Raw genomic sequence first — 21622 nt, forward strand, 5'->3', positions numbered from 1 at the left:
AATGACAGTCGCACTTTTAAGGCTGGCGCTATATCAATTCCCATTGCATTGTTATGGGATGTACAGATAGATCATATGGATTTGCTTGCCTGCACACATACTTTTGTTGGCATGGCAAATATTTCCATTTATCTTTCTATGTATCTGCGCTTTTTATTGTGCGACCTGAAAAGGAAAGATTTGGCGAGCCACATTCTTTTCACTTGTCAGCATGCAACAGTTACCATTTGTAATACTTGCCCGCACTTTTCTGTGTTTTGTAAGAGCTTATGATACAGTTGAATGAAATTACCCATATTGCTTTATATCAATGGCTTTTCAATTGGGAATTCAAGGTATTAAATTGGACAAACTGTTCAAGCATGGGGAACCTGAATTCATTTTTCCTTATTGATTCTCTCATCTCCATCTGTGACATCTGTGCACTCTCAGCATTAGACTCCTAATCTATATTAACTTTATAGATTCTATCTTTTCTAAGTACTGGCTTCAGTTATAGAACCTTTCATTTTTAGAGAAATAATAAAATGTATCTATTTTTTTTATTTCAGATACATTGATACTTCAGTAGCCAAGCCATTGCTCTTAAAGGGGTGGGACATGTATGGCATGTCCGCAAGATAGGTTTCCAGCTCAGAGATATGCCATAAGTCTCTCAAATGGGGATACCCCTTCCTGCTAAGGTGCGGCTCCCGTTACGTGACCAAAAATCACTGTGCCACCCAGCAATTCCTTCACCAGTATCAGTGATTGGTTGCACATTGTTACTCTGAGGGTGCGGTGAATGCGACTTAGACTGAACACTGTATTATTTTTACAGCTAGAAGTTGCAGCAGCCTTGGCTTTGTAGTGTGACTGCTTTCACTAAGGTTGGCAAAGAATTTGCCAAGTGACATGGCAGTCTGAAATCACACAATTGTATTTGTGGCCAAAGTCACTATAACGCCTTAGCCTTAAAGTGGAAGGTGCATATACAGTGGCTTGTAAAAGTATTCATACCCCTTGATCTTTTTCACATTTTGTCACCTTACAACCACAAATTTAAATGTATTTTATTGAGATTTTAAGTGATTGACCAAAACAAAGTAGCAGGTAAGATTTGTTTTTATAACCTAACCCTGCTATAAACTTCCTCACAACTTTATCTATGACCAGTCTGGTGAGTTCCTTGGTCTTCATGATGCTGTTTGTTCACTAGTGTCTTCTGACAAACCACTGAGGCCTTCACAGAGCAGGTGTATTTATCCTGAGACTAAATTACACAGAGATGGACTCTATTAACTAATTAAGTGACTTCTGAAGGCCATTGTGTGTGCTGGATGTTATTTAGGAGAATCAGAGTACAGGGGGATGAATAATTTTGCATGTCAAAGTTTTCAGATTTTTTTAATTAAAATTGTGAAAACCATGAATCATTCCCTTCCACTACACAATTATCTGCTACTTTGTGTTGGTTATCGCTTAAAATCTCAATCAAATATATTTAAGTTTGTGATTGTGAGGTGACAAAACGTGAAAAAGTTCAAGAGGTATGAATACTTTTGCAAGCCACTGTATTTTCTTCAAGTTCCACAAGAAAATGCGCTTACTGCGCATGCCGAGATTTCAATTCCCTACCGCTGAGAATACAGACGCTGGAGGCGGCTACTCACAGGGAGGAGGAGGAGGACTTATACAGCACAAGCAACAGAGGTGGGCATGAGGAAGGTATAACGCTGGGGGGTGCACGGAACGCCCAAGGTGCATGGAGGGACTCATTACCGGTAAATCATAAAAACGGTAGGGGGGGGGGTCTTTTCTAAAACAATTAGCGGCACCTGAATAGCCTTTTCAAAGGCTATTTTATTAATCAAAACAGCCTCTGAGAAGAAGCGCCCACTAGACTGCTAAGTATAGACATAGGAGCTAACATTCACTGCGCAGGACCTGGGCCTCTAAGCTCAGAATCAGTAACTTAAGAAATGGACAATATATTACCCACAAAACTACATGTAGCGATCTGCTCAGCTCCTGCTGTCTATAACTTACCGCCCGAATATTGGAATTTTAATGCAACAAGTTCCCTTTAAATGTTCTAACTCTATTCCTACAAGAATTATGAGAACTAATACGTTATTGTCCGAATACATTAGACTTTCACATTTTACGTTAAATCACAGGAAGGCCCCTGAGGAATACGTACACATATAATCATGTTTCTATAGCAACTAGGAAAATTCACTACCCCTGCAAACACCCCCAAATCTCCTATCCATGAGTAGCGTGGCACTTGTTGCATGGAAACCAGTTCAATTGACCTTCCTTATTGTCAATGCAAGCAGTGATAAGGAGTTTATGCAGTGTTCTTAATGCGGTGCTGCAAAGTTAATGTACAGGGACCTTAATGCAGTCCTAGGACCCGGAGTGCAGCACCTGCTGTGTAATACAACTGTGCAAATTTAATCCCGCACTACAGCCGTAGATCAAAGCCATTAAATATACTGGAAATGACTTGTAATGCCTTCGTGTTAATGTGCAGTCTCTTAAAGCAGAATCACAGCTGCAGATTCAGAACAAATCCCTGGGAATGATACAGATGTGTGACAATGAGTTAATGTGCAGGCAATAAAACGCATGGGTGATAACTGGGGCCTAAGTGCAATCCATCCCCAGATCCAGCCGGGTAAATATCCTCATCTGCTGATGGAAATGAAGAGATAACTGCAATATTACGACCATTGCAGTGGACAGTGCAGATCTGGTGTTAATGTGCTATATAAGCAACCTTCTTGGGTAAATGGCTGCCTATGACATTGATGAAAATATCAAGCGGTTAATTCGTAGCAGTGTCACTTTGTTAATGTGCAGTGACCTTAATGCAGTAGCAGTAGGTTAAGAAAAGCAATGATCTTATTTTAAGATGCGGTAGGAGAAAATTGATTGGTTAAGCCTTTAATACATTTCCAGAAGGATGATGTGCTATGGGACTCTGTTCATGCGCTGTGTATAATTAAATGGGACCTGGAGCCTGTTCGCACCATACTAGTAGCATCAGGGCATCACTATCTCCATGTGAGATAGCTCTGCCTATATCTTCTCTGTGCCTGCTATCTGCCTTCGCTGTCCTTACTCGAGGGGCAATGTACTAAGTGAGAACGGTGCCAGAAATACTTAATAACCGATTTGAATATTCCACCCGCTTGGGGATATGCATTAAAGGAGATGCGCCTTGTTAGCAAGTAACGTGCATGGCATCGCTTAGCAAGCGCATACTGTACCGTATATCTTCATTACAGCTTTTATCTTTTTATTGCATATTTCTGACCCGAAGATTCATAACTATTCTCTGATGACTATTAATCTGTGCTAGACTCACAATGTTTTTTTTTTATATACTTTTTATACACTTTGGGAGAATTTATCGAGACTGACGTTTAGTACGTCAGTCTTGATAATCCCTTCAGTGTTGGAGGATGCGCCTCATTTACGACGACATTAAATGTGGCTGGGCCACGCGTCTGCACTGACGTTTATGTCGGTTATGAGCAGGCATTGTATAACTTGCATAAAGTATCACAAATGTGATGGAGCCAGTGGCCCCGCTCATGTCACCCCTCTCGCTATACCTCTATTCAGGAAAAAAGGGGGAAAAAGTTGCAATTTTTATGTACCAATGACTGGTCAGCCTCCTTATAACTCCCTTGATCAATATTTGTATAAATTTTCACTAAAGAGCGCAAAATATGCCATGACTATTATATAGTTACATCAGGACTGTTTTAACACACTGGTGGGCCCTGAACAAAAGTTTCCTAAGTGCCCCCCCATCACCACCACCTAGAAATACCTGACCTGCACAAATTATAATGCCCCCTTGATGGCCCCCACATAGTATAACGTCCCTTAGTGGCTTTCACACCGTATAATGACCCTCATAATGACCCCTTCCAGGTTCCCCACACAGATTCATATCTCTCAGCTCCTTGGTGTTAAGCCCTCCCCCAGGTTGCCCCTACAGTTTCATGTCCTCCCCTGCCTAGGGTTAAACCCACAGTTTCATGTCCTCCCCCGCCCAGGGTTGCCCCCACAGTTTCATGTCCTCTCCCCTTCCCCCAGGGTTGCCCATACAGTTTCATGTCCTCTCTGCCCCATGGTGGCCCCCACAGTTTCATGCCCCCCCAGGTTGACCCCACAGCTTCATGTCGTGCCCCCACTCAGGTTGCCCCCACTGTATATAATCAAAGAAAAAAACAAACTACAATACTCACCTTTCCCCATTCCCCTGTTCACTCCTATATCTGGTTCCTCAAGGAGCAACAGGCACAATGTAAGTGACATCACTACATCACGCCTCCTGCACTCAGGAAACTGTAGTGAAGTAGGGACCAGATGGCTTCCTAAGTCATCACTGTCTGCGACTTGCTGATGAGGTGGGGCAGCCCGGACTCGCTGCTCTGGACAGCAGGACAGTCCTGCATTTGCAAGTGCACCATTGGCCCTATTCTTAAAGCGGTAGTGAGATACATACAGTAGTTATCAAGTGTCCCAAATGCAACATTTTTGGTAGCACTCCCAGGAAATTAAGACCCAAAAAGGACCATGCCAGGGTTCAGTTCTGAAGGTGGAACTTAAAGATCCCAATTCCATGGACTACAAAATTGGTAAGGATGTAGCTATGATATCTTATTGATGCACATGTATCTGTGTGAAATAAATAGTGTTAATGGGGTTTACATAATGGTTTACATAATCCATTTTTAATGCAGTTTCAGGTTGTTGAAAGGTTTCAAAAGAAAGTCGTATAAAGTCCATTAAAGGGATTGTCCAGGATTTGAAAAATTTAGCTGCCTACTTCTAAAAATAGTGCCTCCATGTATTAGGTCCGGCATTGCAGCTCCTATCCTTTGAAGTGAGCTGTAATACTAGACACAACCTGTGGACAGGCGTAGTGCTGTTTTTGAAAGAAAGCAGACATGTTTTTCTAAGCCTGGAGAATCCCTTTAATTTCAAGAGGCAGCACGTAATGCCTATTTTCTCCTGTGACGGCGCTGCAGGGTGTTGTACACTGGTGTCTTGTTATCTCCATTGAAAAATAATGAAATCTAACATAACTGAACCTTTTTAAACCGAACGTTGCCCTCCGGGGAGAGCCAATACACCCACATACACATTAGATAGTTGGTCAGTATCCCTGGAATTGGCAGATACTACTAGCATTCAGCTAATGTATATGGTAAAGCTATTAGCAGAAAACTGGCACCTGTAGTCTGTCACTGGTCTGCAGAGAGGCTCACAAAACAAAAATTGGAACCTGAATTTCTGCCAATTTACTTCCAATAGTAACATTATATCCCAAAATTGCCATTGACCATATTAATGTAGGTTCAGGTTAAGGGTTGGTTCACACTAGTGCTTGTATTCCCTCCGCAAGGAGTCCGCATGGAGACCCCCCCGGATGGAATGCAATCGCAATTGCAAGCGATGTGCTTGCAAAGCACATGGAGCCCATAGACAATAATGGGCTCCGTGTGCTTGCCACGCACTGCCCGCATGAATGAATTGTGCGGGCAGTGCGTGGCAAGCACACGGAGCCCATTATTGTCTATGGGCTCCGTGTGCTTAACTGCACAGCGCTTGCATTAGTGTTGGTATTCCGTCCGGGGGGGTCTCCATGCGGACTCCTTGTGGACGGAATACAAGCGCTAGTGTGAACCAACCCTTAGGCTTAAGCCTTGCATCAATTTGGATACACTGATTTTTCATTCAAATCATGGAATTTTTGTCTTTGTAGAATTGTATTGTTGATGTTCTCATGACTGGACTGTCTACCCTGCACCACACCCTTGACCAAAACTTTAGTACTCGACTACCACCAACAAGTGAAGATTTAAGGATATTCCCCATAGAGAACAACAGAGACGATTCATAATGTACTGACCTACGCAAAAAAAAAAAAAAAAATCCTCAAAACACAACTTGTTCCCGAGTACTAGAGTTCAGAATCATTGCTCCCCGTAAGATCTGGCAAACGGGAACAGAATGTTTTTATATATATGGATTTCTGAGTGCTTGTTTCTGTATGAATTATGGTACTCGTCTCTAGTAATACTCCAACGGTACTCTTGTGTACTGCTAATGCCATGAATTCTAGCATCAATCTTTGCCCATATTATAAGCAGTCTGGTGTTATTAGCCAAATTGTCCCCTGGATTCCTTCTAGTGGTTATCGACAGCTCCTCAAGTCCAGTTATAGTGAAAGCTTCTAACATCAAGGCTAAGGCCCCATTAGCGAGTCCCAGCAACAAAGCTACGGAAAAGACCGCGGTGGAAACGAATTGCATATTTTCTGTAGCGTTTTTGCCCCTGTTATACCTATATGTAGGTATAATTGACATGCTGTGATTTTTACAAACACAAGCGTTTTTAAATGACAGCTTTTCCACTGCAGATTTTTTATAGTCAGAATCCCATCCACTATGCAGGTACTGTAAAACGCACTTTTTTTTTGCCACCGCGTTACCGCCGCAGCAAAATGCTGCAATTTTGCAATATTGGGCCCGAGCCTAAAGGAGCATTCTAGTAATATATACTCCATAGGACAGAGGCTAACTATCTAATTGGTAGGCAGATCACTGTTGTACTCACCCAAAATCACAAGAACAGGGGTTCAATATGCCCTGTATGAATGGATCAACAGGTTGCACGCGGCACTGCCACTGCTTTCAGGCCTATAGGACTGCTGGAGATAGCTGAGCACTATACTTGGCGATCTTTGACAGTTCTACATAACTGAACATGCAAATTGCAGGTCTTTATTCTCAGGGGACACATAGGACCCTATGCTTATGGACCGCACCAGTCAGACAGTTATTCCCTTACCTATTGATAAGGGATAACTTGTAATTATTGGAGTGGCCATTTAAAGGGATTGTCTAAGAGTCAGGCATAATAGATAATGGTGAGTTATCCTCAGGATAGGTCATCAGGATCAGATCGATGGGGGTAAGAAGGCACCCGGAACATGCACCTGCATCTGCTCCTATTGAAGTGAATGGAAGCAGAAATGGAGTTCCATGGCTTCACGGTTACACTGTTAGACTGTATACAGTTTCTGGCTCCATACACTCTAGTGGTGGAATTGGGTAACCGCAACTCTGCTCTCATTCACTTCAATAGGAGCAGGGCTGTACCTCATATACAGCCTCCGGGAGCCAAGTCAGCTGAATGCATCTGGGTGTCTGACCCATCAATCTGATACTGATGACCAATCCTGGGGATCAATCATCAGCGTCCATTATGTCTTGGGCCTTGGGTAACTGCAACTCTACTCTCATTCACTTCAATAGGAGCAAGACTGTAGCGCATGTACAGCTTCCGGCAGCCAAGTCAGCTGATGGCACCTGGGTGTCTGACCCATCAATCTGATACTAATGACCAAGCCTGTGGATCAATCATTAGTATCCATTATTAATTGGGCCTTGAACAACCTCTTTAATGTTTATAAAGTGTGACGTGCCATATGGGCCTCATAGCTAGGACCAGACTTATGAACTTCAGGCCAAGTCTGACAACCATTTTGGAACCTGCATCCTGCAACTGGGGAATTATAGGTAGTTTTTGTGTCATACCTATAAAAAGACTAGCTGACAAAGGGTAAACCATCTGTAAGCTTTTGCTAAAGCTGTACCTCCATCTTGTGGAAGATAAATCACACAAATGTTTGGGTAGGGCAAGGTTGAATTTTATCTCTATTTGTGTGAGATGACTGGTAGAACATCCAAGAAGATGCAGCAGGATCATTAAACTTACATTGGGCATGAATTTCCAATTCCACTTGAGAAAAGCCAATTATTTAATGCTTTTTTTGTCGCAGTGTATCCTTAGTAGACTTTGAAACTATAAGTTAACTGTGCCAAATCCTCCGTGCCCTTCACACAACCATAGAGCCAAATGTTAAAATTACTAACTGCCTACAACAACCACTAGAAGGAGAATAGGAGCTTAATGCATGTACATTTACAGAGTAAGGGAAAGTTCACACTACCATTGTATATGTCCGTTGCTCTCCTCCATCATAACATGAAAGTAATGAACATTAACACTGGTAATATGATGGATTCAGACAAAGCCTCCTCCTTCTGTGTTCAGGCCCATTGACAGAACAACATTACGAAAGCTTTTTTCCATCATGTTTTGTAACGTAAAAGAAAATGTCCTACATGCAGGACTTTTATTTCCATCAGAAAAGTAAAAAACAGAATCGAAGAAAACTTCCATTATGCTTTTTAGCATGAGAGTGAATGCAGATGGACACCAGATGGAGGGTGTTCAGGCTGCATTCTACCATTAACATCCGTTGCTCTTTTCCTATGGTGGAAGAAAGCAACAGACATGAATTAAGGGTAGTGCGAACGTATGGTTAAATGGGAACTGTAGAAAAGCATGTAGAATTTTTTGTGAGCTTTATGGCTATATTGAATCTGTATTACTGAAAGGGACGTGCAACTCCTTCTACTGACAGTTTAGGAAAAATGATCCGTACATATGGACATTCACCAGACAGAATATATATATATATATATATATATATATATATATATATATATAGTCATGGCCATAAATGTTAGCACTAGAGATGAGCGAACAGTGTTCTATCGAACACATGTTCGATCGGATATCAGGGTGTTCGCCATGTTCGAATCAAATCGAACACCGCGTGGTAAAGTGCGCCAAAATTCGATTCCCCTCCCACCTTCCCTGGCGCCTTTTTTGCACCAATAACAGCGCAGGGGAGGTGGGACAGGAACTACGACACCGGGGGCATTGAAAAAAATTGGAAAAAGTCATTGGCTGCCGAAATCAGGTGACCTCCATTTTAGACGACTAGTGGATTTCAAATCCGGGTCATATGAGAATGTGAACTTTGTGACTATGAGACAGGGATAGCTGTACAGGCAGGGATAGCTAGGGATAACCTTTATTTAGGGGGGAATGTTATTAAAAATAACTTTTTGGGGCTCTATCGGGTGTGTAATTGTGATTTTTGTGAGATAAACTTTTTCCCATAGGGATGCATTGGCCAGCGCTGATTGGCCGAATTCCGTACTCTGGCCAATCAGTGCTGGCCAATGCATTCTATTGGCGTGATGAAGCAGTGCTGAATGTGTGTGTTTAGCTCAACTACCCCGGTGGAGTAGTTGAGCTAAGCACACAGATTCAGCTCTGCTTCAATCAGCGCTGGCCAATGCATTCTATTAGCTTGATGAAGCAGAGTGTGCACAAGGGTTCAAGCGCACCCTCGGCTCTGATGTAGCAGAGCCGAGGGTGCACAAGGGTTCAAGCGCACCCTCGGCTCTGATGTAGCAGAGCCGAGGGTGCACTTGAACCCTTGTGCACCCTCGGCTCTGCTACATCAGAGCCGAGGGTGCGCTTGAACCCTTGTGCACCCTCGGCTCTGCTACATCAGAGCCGAGGGTGCGCTTGAACCCTTGTGCACACTCTGCTTCATCAAGCTAATAGAATGCATTGGCCAGCGCTGATTGGCCAATGCATTCTATTAGCCCGATGAAGTAGAGCTGAATGTGTGTGCTAAACACACACATTCAGCACTGCTTCATCACGCCAATACAATGCATTAGCCAGTGCTGATTGGCCAGAGTACGGAATTCGGCCAATCAGCGCTGGCTCTGCTGGAGGAGGCGGAGTCTAAGATCGCTCCACACCAGTCTCCATTCAGGTCCGACCTTAGACTCCGCCTCCTCCAGCAGAGCCAGCGCTGATTGGCCGAATTCCGTACTCTGGCCAATCAGTGCTGGCCAATGCATTCTGTTGGCGTGATGAAGCAGTGCTGAATGTGTGTGTTTAGCTCAACTACACCGGTGGAGTAGTTGAGCTAAGCACACAGATTCAGCTCTGCTTCAATCAGCGCTGGCCAATGCATTCTATTAGCTTGATGAAGCAGAGTGTGCACAAGGGTTCAAGCGCACCCTCGGCTCTGATGTAGCAGAGCCGAGGCTGCACAAGGGTTCAAGCGCACCCTCGGCTCTGATGTAGCAGAGCCGAGGGTGCACTTGAACCCTTGTGCACCCTCGGCTCTGCTACATCAGAGCCGAGGGTGCGCTTGAACCCTTGTGCAGCCTCAGCTCTGCTACATCAGAGCCGAGGGTGCACTTGAACCCTTGTGCACCCTCGGCTCTGCTACATCAGAGCCAAGGGTGCGCTTGAACCCTTGTGCAGCCTCGGCTCTGCTACATCAGAGCTGAGGGTGCGCTTGAACCCTTGTGCACCCTCGGCTCTGCTACATCAGAGCCGAGGGTGCGCTTGAACCCTTGTGCACACTCTGCTTCATCAAGCTAATAGAATGCATTGGCCAGCGCTGATTGAAGCAGAGCTGAATCTGTGTGCTTAGCTCAACTACTCCACCGGTGTAGTTGAGCTAAACACACACATTCAGCACTGCTTCATCACGCCAATAGAATGCATTGGCCAGCACTAATTGGCCAGAGTACGGAATTCGGCCAATCAGCGCTGGCTCTGCTGGAGGAGGCGGAGTCTAAGGTCGGACCTGAATGGAGACTGGTGTGGAGCGATCTTAGACTCCGCCTCCTCTAGCAGAGCCAGCGCTGATTGGCCGAATTCCGTACTCTGGCCAATTAGCACTGGCTAATGCATTGTATTGGCGTGATGAAGCAGTGCTGAATGTGTGTGCTTAGCACACACATTCAGCTCTACTTCATCGGGCTAATAGAATGCATTGGCCAATCAGCGCTGGCCAATGCATTCTATTAGCGTGAACTGAGTTTGCACAGGGGTTCTAGTGCACCCTCGGCTCTGCTACATCAGATTGCTACATCTGATGTAGCAGTGCCGAGTGTGCATCAGATGTGTAGTTGAGCAAAACTGGCTCAGCACTGCTAAGTCTCTGCATTCGCATAGGAATGCATTGGCCAGCCTTCGGCCAATCAGCGCTGGCTCTGCCGGAGGAGGCGGAGTCTAAGGTCGGACCTGAATGGAGACTGGTGTGGAGCGATCTTAGACTCCGCCTCCTCCAGCAGAGCCAGCGCTGATTGGTCGAGTTCCGTACTCTGGCCAATCAGCACTGGCCAATGCATTTCTATGGGGAAAAGTTAGCTTGCGAAAATCGCAAACTGACAGGGATTTCCATGAAATAAAGTGACTTTTATGCCCCCAGACATGCTTCCCCTGCTGTCCCAGTGTCATTCCAGGGTGTTGGTATCATTTCCTGGGGTGTCATAGTGGACTTGGTGACCCTCCAGACACAAATTTGGGTTTCCCCCTTAACGAGTTTATGTTCCCCATAGACTATAATGGGGTTCGAAACCCATTCGAACACTCGAACAGTGAGCGGCTGTTCGAATCGAATTTCGAACCTCGAACATTTTAGTGTTCGCTCATCTCTAGTTAGCACCCCTGAAATGTTTCCAGAAAATTAAGGGCTAGCTCACACGGGGACATGGAGGAGGATTTTGACAGCGGAATCCACGTCATAATCCTCCTCCATACAATGTTAGTCTATGTAGACTGCTAGCAGAGAAAAGGAGGCGACATGACCTTTCTTCGGGCGTTTTCCGCATGAAGAAAGCAATAGAAGTGAATGGGAGGCAAAAACCGCGTGTTTTTTCCACGCATTTTTTTGCAAAAATAAGCAACTTTTTTTTGCAAAAAAACGCGCGGAAAAAAACACAACACTGTTTTTTCAGCCCATTCACTTTACAGGAGGGGAAAACAGCCTGGCTTTTTCTTAAGCTGTTTTTACAAAAAAAAGCTCCAAAAAAAGCTTGGCAAGGTCCTAAAAAAGCTTCCTAATTAGGAAGCTATTTTTTCCAATGCCAAAATAAGCCACACGTTATTTACATGTGAACTAACCCTAAGTCTTTCTCCTGGAAAATTATTGCAATTACACGTTTATTTCTTTTGTGTGTATTGTGACAACATGAATAAACAGAGAAAAAAAAGCCAAAAATGTTATAATTTCATGCAAAACTCCTCATAATGGGTCAGACAATATTAATGCTGCCCTCAACTTATCATTTGGTTGGACAACCTTTAGAAAAAAATAACTGAAATCAATCGCTACCTATCACCAAGCTTCTTACACCTCTCAGTTGGAATTTTGGACCACTCTTCTTTTGCAAACTGCTCCAGGTCTCTCATCTTTGCAGAGTTTCTTCTCTTTATAGCAATTTTAAGATCTCTAAACAGACGTTCAATAAGATTTAGATCCAGACTCATTGCTGGCCACTTCAGAGCTCTCCAGCATTTTGTTTCATTCATTTCTGGGTACTTTTTGAAGTATATCTGGGATCATTGTCCTGCTGGAAGACCCATGACCTAAGACGCAAACCCAGCTTTCTGACACTGGGCTCTACATTAAGACCCAAAATCCTTTGGTAATCTTCAGATTTCATGATACCTTGCACACAGTCAAGGCACCTAGTGCCAGAGGCAGCAAAACTACACCAAATCATCTTTGAACATCCACCATATGTGACTGATGGTACTGGGCTCCTTTCGTGATGTGATGTGATGTGCTTTACCAAAAAGCTCTATCTTGCTCTCCTCTGTCCACAAGACGTTTTCCCAGAAGGATTTTGGCTTAGTCATATACATTTTGACAATCTGCAGTCTAGCTTTGTTATGTCTCTGTGTCAGCAGCGGGGTATTCTGGGTCTCCTGCCATAGTGTTTCATTTCATTCAAACGTGGAGAGATAGTTTGCGCTGACACTGATGCCCCCTGAGCCTGCAGGACAGCTTGAATTTCTTTGGAACCTGATTGGGGCTGCTTGTCCGCAATCCTGTGTTGCAACCTTTCTTCAGTTTTTCTCTTCCGTCCACGTCCATGTGCCATGGGTTGTAAATTTTTTCATTATGTTGTGCACAAAGGAACATCAAGACCTCTGGAGATGAACTTGTAAACTCGAGATTGTTAATTTTCCACAATTTTGGTTCTCAAGTCCTCAAACAATTCTCTTCTCCTCTTTCTGTTCTCCATACTTATGTGGCACACACGGATACACAATGCAAAGACTGAGTTAACTTCTCTCCTTTTATCTGATTTCAGGTATGATTTTTATATTGCCCACACCTGTTACTTGCCACAGGTGAATTTGAGCAAGAATCACCTGCTTGGAACAAAGTTATTTACCCACAAATTATGAAAAGTTGGCAACATTATTGTCTGGCCCATTTTTGGAGTTTTGTGGGAAATTACATTCAATTTGCTAATTTGTTTTTCTCTGTGTTTGTGTCTTGTTCCAAAACATGCAAAGGAAATAAACATTTGTATAACAAAACATGAGTAATTGCAATAATTTTCTGGGAGAAATACTTCATTTTCTGGAAATATTGCAGGGGTGCCAACACTTACGGCCTTGACTAAATATAAACAAATTGGAAGCAGAGCAGCACAAAGACCGCAAGCAAAAATGGTGCAACTCCCACTGGTTCATTAGCAATAAATCAAAGTTTAAAAAAGCTGAAAACTGGTCAATACATAGAAATTAAGTGAAAAACAAAGAGCCTAAATGTGTGCTCATGTGAAGAATGGGCACATTTGGGCTAATAAAGTCCTCTTTTTTTCACTGAATTGCTGATATATATATATATATATATATATATATATAGAGAGAGAGAGAGAGAGAGAGAGAGAGAGAGAGAGAGAGAGAGAGAGAGAGAGAGAGCGCCATGGCAAGCAAAATTAAAATATCCAAATTTTTGTTTTTAGCATTTATAGAAATTGAAAAACACTTTGGTTTATTTCAACAAATGATTTCTTTGTTCATAAAAAGATTAGAATTCTTTGAAGAGGATCTGTCACATCTAAATAATTGTATTCTCTGTAAAATACCCATTCTGGAACATCTTTATTATAGCTTTGTATTTTCCAGTTCCTCCTATTGTTCCTCCTGAGTATTTATGAAACAGTCGGGGGTGTGGCCACTCTCACACTACGCAATTGTTCCATTTCGTATAGACACCCCTATAACAAGGAGAATGGTAACAGGAGAGGCGAAAGGTCGTCTTAAAAATAAACTGCAAATCAGCAAATAGTAGTCTAAGAACCTAACTACGTAATATTTGCAATGGATATATATTTCAACTATAGAGGTTCCTATATTGAAACTGAACCATTAAAGGGGTTTTCAGGAAATTCAATATTGATGACCTATCCTTTTCATCAATTTCAGCCCAGTGGGGGTCCCACATTCAGCACCTCCACTGATCAGCTGTTCTTGGCTACCTCCACTACTTGAACTATACAGTGTATGAGCTCGTTCACATCAAAGATTGCTATCCGCTTTTACCTGACCTGTGAATCCGCTTTAATTTCAGTAAAACGGTTTACAGACGGTTCATTTTAAAACCCATTCACTTCAATGGGTTTTAAAAGCAGTCCGCAGGTGAGGGCTCGTTCACATCTGCACCCGATCTCCGTCTATCACCCGACAGTGTCCGACTGTGAGTGCCGGGGAGCATTTTGTGCTCTCCACGGTGAAACCGGGTTTTTTTAACCGGACACAAAGTCCTGCATGTACGACTTTGTGTTTGGTTAAAAACAATGGTTTCGCCACAGAGAGCACAAAACGCTCACGGGCGCTCACGGCCGGACAGTTTCCAAACCCATTCAAATGAATGGGTTGGAAAATTGACTCCAGGTTTCCGTTTCTTGTCCAGTTTCGGGAAGGTAACGGAAACCTGCATAACGGAGGCCGGGGTGCAGATGTGAACCCAGCCTCAGCGATTTTTTAGATGGAGACCAAAGTCGGACATGCAGGACTTTTGTGTCCATACTATAAAAAAGATTCCAGATGGACAGCAACAAATCCATTTTTTATAACATTGAGGTCTATGAAAAATACACACACTGGATTGCAATCCAGTGTGTGTCCGTTTTACAATCTGTTTTATTTCTGAAGCTTCTTCTCTGCACATGCGCAGAAAAAATTCTGAAAAAAGGGATTAAAAAACGGATAGGCAAAACGGACACAATTGGACACAAACGTACACGTTTTATTGAGGTATCCAGTTACCAATCCGTCTAAAAAGACGGATTTGGGTATACGTTTTGGTAACTGTTTATGTGCGGGTTTTTAAAGAATCCATTTTGTTCAAAAACCGGTTTGGCGACGAACGGATAGCAGACGCTGATGTGAACGAAGCATAAGAAACTGGAAGCAGAAGGCTCTGTACACTGTGCAGTAGCAGTAATACAGCCTCGCCACTGCATAATATATGGAACCATTGGCGTCTGGTTCCGTACACTATATAGTTCCAGAGGTAGCATAGAACAGCTGATCAGGGGGAAGCCACGTGTCAAAAACCTATCCTAAAAATACTAATATTAAACTTCCATAAAACTCTTTTAAGACCCACAAGCTGACTCACAACAGTACAACAATATGGAATATAATATGGACTCTCTGGGCAGCTGTGCAGGGCCCGAGGCTCCCTGCTGGGCCCACAGCTTAAAGTGCCCAAAGACTTTAGCACATTGTGATCTTATCATGGACTATGACCTAAATAAACATGACAAACCCGTCTTAAATAAACATACAAACCAAAGGTTTTTCCAAAATTCCTATAGAAAAGGCTACTAAAAATAATTACGAATTGAAAAGAGACCATAAAGCCAATGTCTATCAAAGCCTGAAAAGTCCTGTAAATCTGTTTCCCAGGAGTTGCATATTCCCTATAATCCCCTAGTGGAATGAAAATGGCTTTGTAAGTCTCCATACGCCTGCAAAGGGCCCACTCCTGACCCAAGTCCTGTCATAGTAAAGGGAGAGATACTCCGGCTGAATGGGTGATTGACTGAACGACGTACAATGTGCGAAGCTGAATGCTCCGCCAATACTTTCCCTTTATTTTACTCACTTCCTTAGGATTACTAGGTAAACCCTGAACATTTCACTTGCCGGTATGGACTCTGAATATTGTGTTAGTTTGTTCATTATTAATTTTTTCCACGTTACGTTGTGTTTGCAGGGTTTACATGACTGATCGCCCATTCTAAGCACTCATGCGTGTCCATGTTACACTGTCTTACTGACACCACACACTGATTTATTTAGGCTCTTCAGAACCGACTCATCTAATTAATGTATATATAGCTATTGATTGGCCGACTATGATACATAATTAACTTACAGACTGCATTGTTTTTCTCACATTGTGTGTACGCTACATTTCACGTTGTAAAAATAGCTGCTACAGAATTAGTAATGGCACCTGCTATAAGCTTCTCTGGTGAAATGAGATAATGCACCATCTGCAAGGAATGGTCACTGTCGCCTCAACAAACCTCATTTTGGACAAAAAAAAATGCTAATTATTTACCAAATGTCACATTTTCTGCCTAAAAATCACTCCAAGGTACTAACCACTACGTGTGTCCTAACCCTCAAACTTGCTGTCCACTGCCTGTTGTGAAGAGAGATACGTCTCAGCAGTACAGACACCAAGACAGATTGCAGGAAGTGGATGGGTCGTTGGCTGCCTGAGAGCACTCCTGTTCATTCCAGCACATAAAATACCTTTTCCTTTTTTCAAACCACTGCTTGTCTTCAGAGATCTTGGCATGCAAGTCTCATTGTCTTCTGCTCCTACTTGTGCACTGTGCATAAAAATCCTTGCACTGATTTATAGCTTTTTGCCCTTCATCTTTACTGACCTATGTGCAATATAACTATGCTGACCCGATGGTCGGCAACATATGGCTTCTGTCAAGTTTCCTTACAGCAGTCAACTACAATGTTCCATTCTGCATTGCAGATTTCCCTATCACAGCTTTGATATAAAACAGGTTCCTGCAAATGGCCTAAAATAACCAAAAAACGATTACTCACCTGTCCTCCAGGAATCCAGCGCTGACTCCTCCAGACCTCCTGGTGTCTGTTTACTTGTATACAGTATATTATCTGTCTGCGATGACATAAGAAAGGGGATGGGGATACGGGATAGGGGGAGAATGGTTGCAAGTAAGGGAAAGGAGGGGTCTGCATGTACAGGATATACACCCCCAAAAATTAATTGGTTGGTTGGAAGCGCAAATGCAAACGTTTGGATCATTCTGTAGGGTAAAAGGGTGTATGCATTGGTTTTATTGCATACCATAGTGAAATGACAGGTACGTCTTAAAATTTGTCATCCTTATCCTTTTATCATATCTTGGGTCTTGTATCCCTGGTATTAACCTGCCAACCATGGAGACCTCCTGACTCTTCACCAGCTGTCAACTCCCTCATAAGATTTCTCCCCTCTCCCTATTCAGGACACATACATGAAGTATACATGTGTGTATAGGATGCCAGGTGAGATACCGGACAGACAAGTGTTCAGCTGACACCTATCTTATGTGTATAGCCAGTTTTAGGAAAGGGCGTCCAGGGCAAATACCAATATAGGAACTTACAACAGTTTTTGCTGCATCGTAGTTCCCACACAATAGTCAAGAGCAAGACAATCCAATGCAATGGAAAATATTCAAAAGAATAAGCTGGATTCAGTAGTAGGCCACCATGTAGCATTTCGTCAGCTCAATGTGATATTCTCTATTGGGGCACTCGGTCTAATAAAGGGGTTTCTTCTCCTGTAGATTTAACTATATCATTTAAGCCAATATCTTATGCAAGACTTTGGAAGGTGTCATTGAAAATGGACATTCTGGATGACCATGGGTTTAGCTAAGCCATTCTGGATGACCATGGGTTTAGCTAAGCTTTATTTTCCCTGCAGCCCTATAAAAACTGTGAACAATGTTGGCCTTGTAGCTCCCTATAATAAGACCTTCATATTGAGCTCAGGGGACCCACAAAATAGTTCAATATTAGACAACCTAAATGAAAGAATATGATTGGACGTTCTGGCCCCCAACCAACATTTACAAATCATCTCCAACACGAGATTTGCTCCATGACAAACATCCCCCAAAAGTAGAAAGCGGTGATTAGATTAATATCAACCTGGCACATCACACTGTATTCCATAAACATCAATTTTTCCTCGCTATTTGCCAAGTAATAGGGTTGCCAGTATCCTACTTTGTAATGGGTCTCATAGCAGAAGCAATATAGTTACAATGCAAGATGATAAAGGGGCTTTCTAGGACTATAATATTGTGGGCCTACCCTTACAATAGGTCATCAAAACTAGATCAACAGGGTTCACGCTCATCTGACAACAGCTGTTTGGAGCTGCACTCGCACAAACCTGTCATGTCACATTCACTGATCACATGGCCTGTTCGCAGGTAAGTCTCTTTCAAATGAATGGGGCTGAACTGCAATACCAAGCTCTACCACTATAGAGTGGGCGCATTGTGCTTTGTTAGCAGTGAAGAGGCAGCAGGAGGTGTCCAAAAACTTCAGCAAGATAGGTCAAGGTCGTACCCTTTGACCTACTGTATCATACGGATGTGTCATCAATACCATAGTTCCTAAAACCCTTTAATATTGTCATGGGTAACTCAATGCAAATTATGATGCTCATATACACTGTATAGCAATGATGCTGATATACACTGTACAGTAGCAGATAGGGTGTAATATATCAGACAAATTTATTCCCTGATTGAGGATTTGTCATCATATCTGACAAGTCAGTGATTTTGTTAAAGGGTTGCCCATGGAGTTAATATTACCTAAATTCATCTGGCAGATTCTTGACGTTCCAGTCTAGTTCCAATCCCCAGGTCACATGATCAGATCCAGCCCTTGACCATTGGGTCGCTCTGCCCCATCCCTCCACTCCTTATTATACATGAGCTAAGGGGGTTGGCTTTATTATAGTCAACCAGCCCCCACAGCACAAGTACTTACCTGAGAGATCATGAGAGAAGGGGATCAAAGTGAACTGGTGGTCAAGGGCTGGTTCTGATCATGTGATTGGAACCAGACTGGTACCCCTGGGTCTGTTATCAATAATCCACTGGATAAATGAAGGTAATTCATTAATGTATTCCCTAAGCAATATCATTGTATAGCCTCTTTTCTTATAACTCTGAATTGTGCCGTTCCTCTGTTATTACTCTTAGAAATATATAAGTAAATTGACAACTGGGTGTCACCTTCTCAAAGGGGTGTGTCCCTACACAGTCTGCCCTGAATGGCCAGTGTCAGTGTGCAGGGACACACTTCCAACTGGTAACACCCACATGTCAATTTAATTGTAAATTTCTAAGAGGAATGTCCCAACAAACTGTTATAAGATGTTCAGAAGTAATATTTCATAGGGGACACAAGTATTTACCCTCAAGTTCTTGGATTCAATGCATCACATGTATCTAATGCAGCCACTTTATAAAATCCCTTGGTAATCTATGAGTCCAGAGTTGGGGTGGCGCACGTCCATATACAGTATACGGACAAGCTGTCTACACAGTGTTTCCATAGAGACTGTTATATGGTTGTGCATACGGTATATAAACAATTGCATCTCATCTGTAAAACCCAGATTTAAGACCTGTATTGTCAATGGGAGTAACAAGTGCAGTTTTAGTGGTGAGCTGAGACTATTTTATGGAAACTTGAGAACCCCTTTGAGACTTTGGATCTACTACTATAAGAAGAAGCAAATATACATCTCAGGTAGGTGCACGTAAAAGCCAGCCATACAAAACATCATCGACAAGGCCAAAAATGTAGGAAATCAGAAAGCAGGAATTTAAGAAGAAAGATTAAAATTCACATTCAACTTATATGGGAAAGCCCTCTGGAAAATGCTGGCGCTACCCACATAATAACACATCATGACTGGACATGCATGGGAGTTGGAAAATTTCTAATCATTATCACACTATGGAAATGATGCTATCCGGATCAAAACAATGACTAAAGGAATGCACAGTCTCTGGTCAGGAGCCAAGTCGTAAGAAGGTGGCTATCCTCAGACACCAATGAACAGATGAACTATCTAGATCCTAGCTGGGACACCTGCAACCATTATTGACTAGATTCTGGTAGAGAACATGTAGTAAATCCAATACACATTTGCAATTGTTTTAACTAAGGCATGCACATACATGTATTAGACACAGTAAAACATATACAGGCATATACACTAGACTGGGATGGATACAAATCAGACACATAAAGGTCCATGAACAGCAATAAACAGCTGACATACTGTAAACCACCATAAACTCCAATACCAGGAACTCATATACTGAGACAGGGTAGCAGATGCCCTAAAACATGATCATTTGCAAATATCATAAAAAACAAAGCAGCATGGGCGAGTATATGGCAGAATGGATACTACAGCACACATGCCTACATAGACAGGGATCTGCACACACTGGCATATAACTGGCGTAGATACAGTAGATCTGCATATCCCGTCAGCTGCACGGATTAACACAAGCAGACACATATAATGAGTTGCACATGCCATATCCCAGATAGATGAACCCTGTCCAAACCAGAACACACCCAAAGTGATCACATAAACCAGCACCTTCACGTGTCTCACATGACATTAAGGTTTGCAGCTCTACCACATGGGTTTTATTCTTGTACATTGGGTAATAAACACAGGCACCATTGCTGTATGACACATTGCAAAATGCTCACAGCTAATAGATGAAATGCATATGTAAAATGCAGCAAATATCCTGAGCAGAACAGGATCCGCTGTATATCAGACATGCAAACATATGGTTCCTCACATCCACACACATACATACATACATATATACAAATAAATAATATCTATGTGATCACTCACGCAGTTTACCAGTGTCTCTGTATTATCGGTCCTTGGTTCTCATCTCTATGGCATTAGGGATCTGCTCATCCGCTTAGCAACCGGTGTCCCTGTCACTTTTCTTGCTCTTCTTGTCACTGACGCTCCCCCCTATACGGTGTCACCAGCAGAGCTGTGTCCCTCGCGGCGCCAGAGACAGGCACCCAGACAGAAATCTTTCCAGATCTCCCCAGCTGTCTTACTCCAACAGATAGGCACCCACACAGCAAGCGAGAGAGAGAGAGAAGAAGGGAGGGGAGCGAAAATAGGAGGAGGATAGAAAGGCAAAAGAATACAGCAAACAGAATACAGGGATGGAGCAAAGAGGATGGATGGAAGGAGCAGCGGAACGGATGGAAAGAGAAATAGTGTATTGCACAAATTCAGAAAAGCAAAGATCTATAAGGAGCAGGGTAAAAAAAAGAAAAGCAGCGTGAATGAGGCATTAGATACTGCATAAGAGATGAGAGACATCTAGCAAATAAAAGACAGGAGCATGATGGATGATAGGCGCACACTGAGCGAGGGAGAGGGAGAGAGAGAGAGAGAGCATAAAATCCAAGTGGTGGGGACTGAAGCCTTGCAAATCATGAACAGGCTCATCCAGTGGACAGAGCGACAGAGGAGATTACTGTGGGTCAGACCTGATTGAAAAGCCAGAGAGAAGGAAATAAGGATGAAGGGAGAGACCCTGCAAATCAGAGAGTGCAAAGAAAGCAGCGAGAGAGAGGCTAGAGAGAAAAAAGAAATGATGAAAAAGAGGAAAGGAGGAAGGAAAAACATAGAAAGGAGGAATTGGAGGCAGCCCAGATTGTGTGTACAGTGCACTGTATGGTAGGAGAGGTGGGGTACGCAGAATTACAGGAGGGTGAAAAGATAATG

The 21622-nt window shown here is 42.9% G+C and overlaps 1 protein-coding gene across 4 annotated transcripts in view; it reads right to left on the reverse strand.

The window, feature by feature from the left end:
• ELFN2 (extracellular leucine rich repeat and fibronectin type III domain containing 2) overlaps positions 1-21239 on the reverse strand; it is a 91247-nt gene extending 70008 nt beyond the window's left edge. For 2 of the 4 annotated variants that reach the window (XM_075286810.1, XM_075286812.1), the window contains exon 1: positions 20732-21239. The gene's annotated coding sequence lies outside the window, so the exon portion shown is untranslated. Of the gene's footprint in view, positions 1-20722 lie in introns of all 4 variants that reach the window. The other 2 variants (XM_075286814.1, XM_075286813.1) reach the window with 1 other exon arrangement.
• Between the last annotated feature and the right edge of the window lie 383 nt (positions 21240-21622).

This window comes from Leptodactylus fuscus, chromosome 9 (assembly GCF_031893055.1).
Source record: "Leptodactylus fuscus isolate aLepFus1 chromosome 9, aLepFus1.hap2, whole genome shotgun sequence".
Taxonomy (NCBI): Eukaryota; Metazoa; Chordata; class Amphibia; order Anura; family Leptodactylidae; genus Leptodactylus; species Leptodactylus fuscus.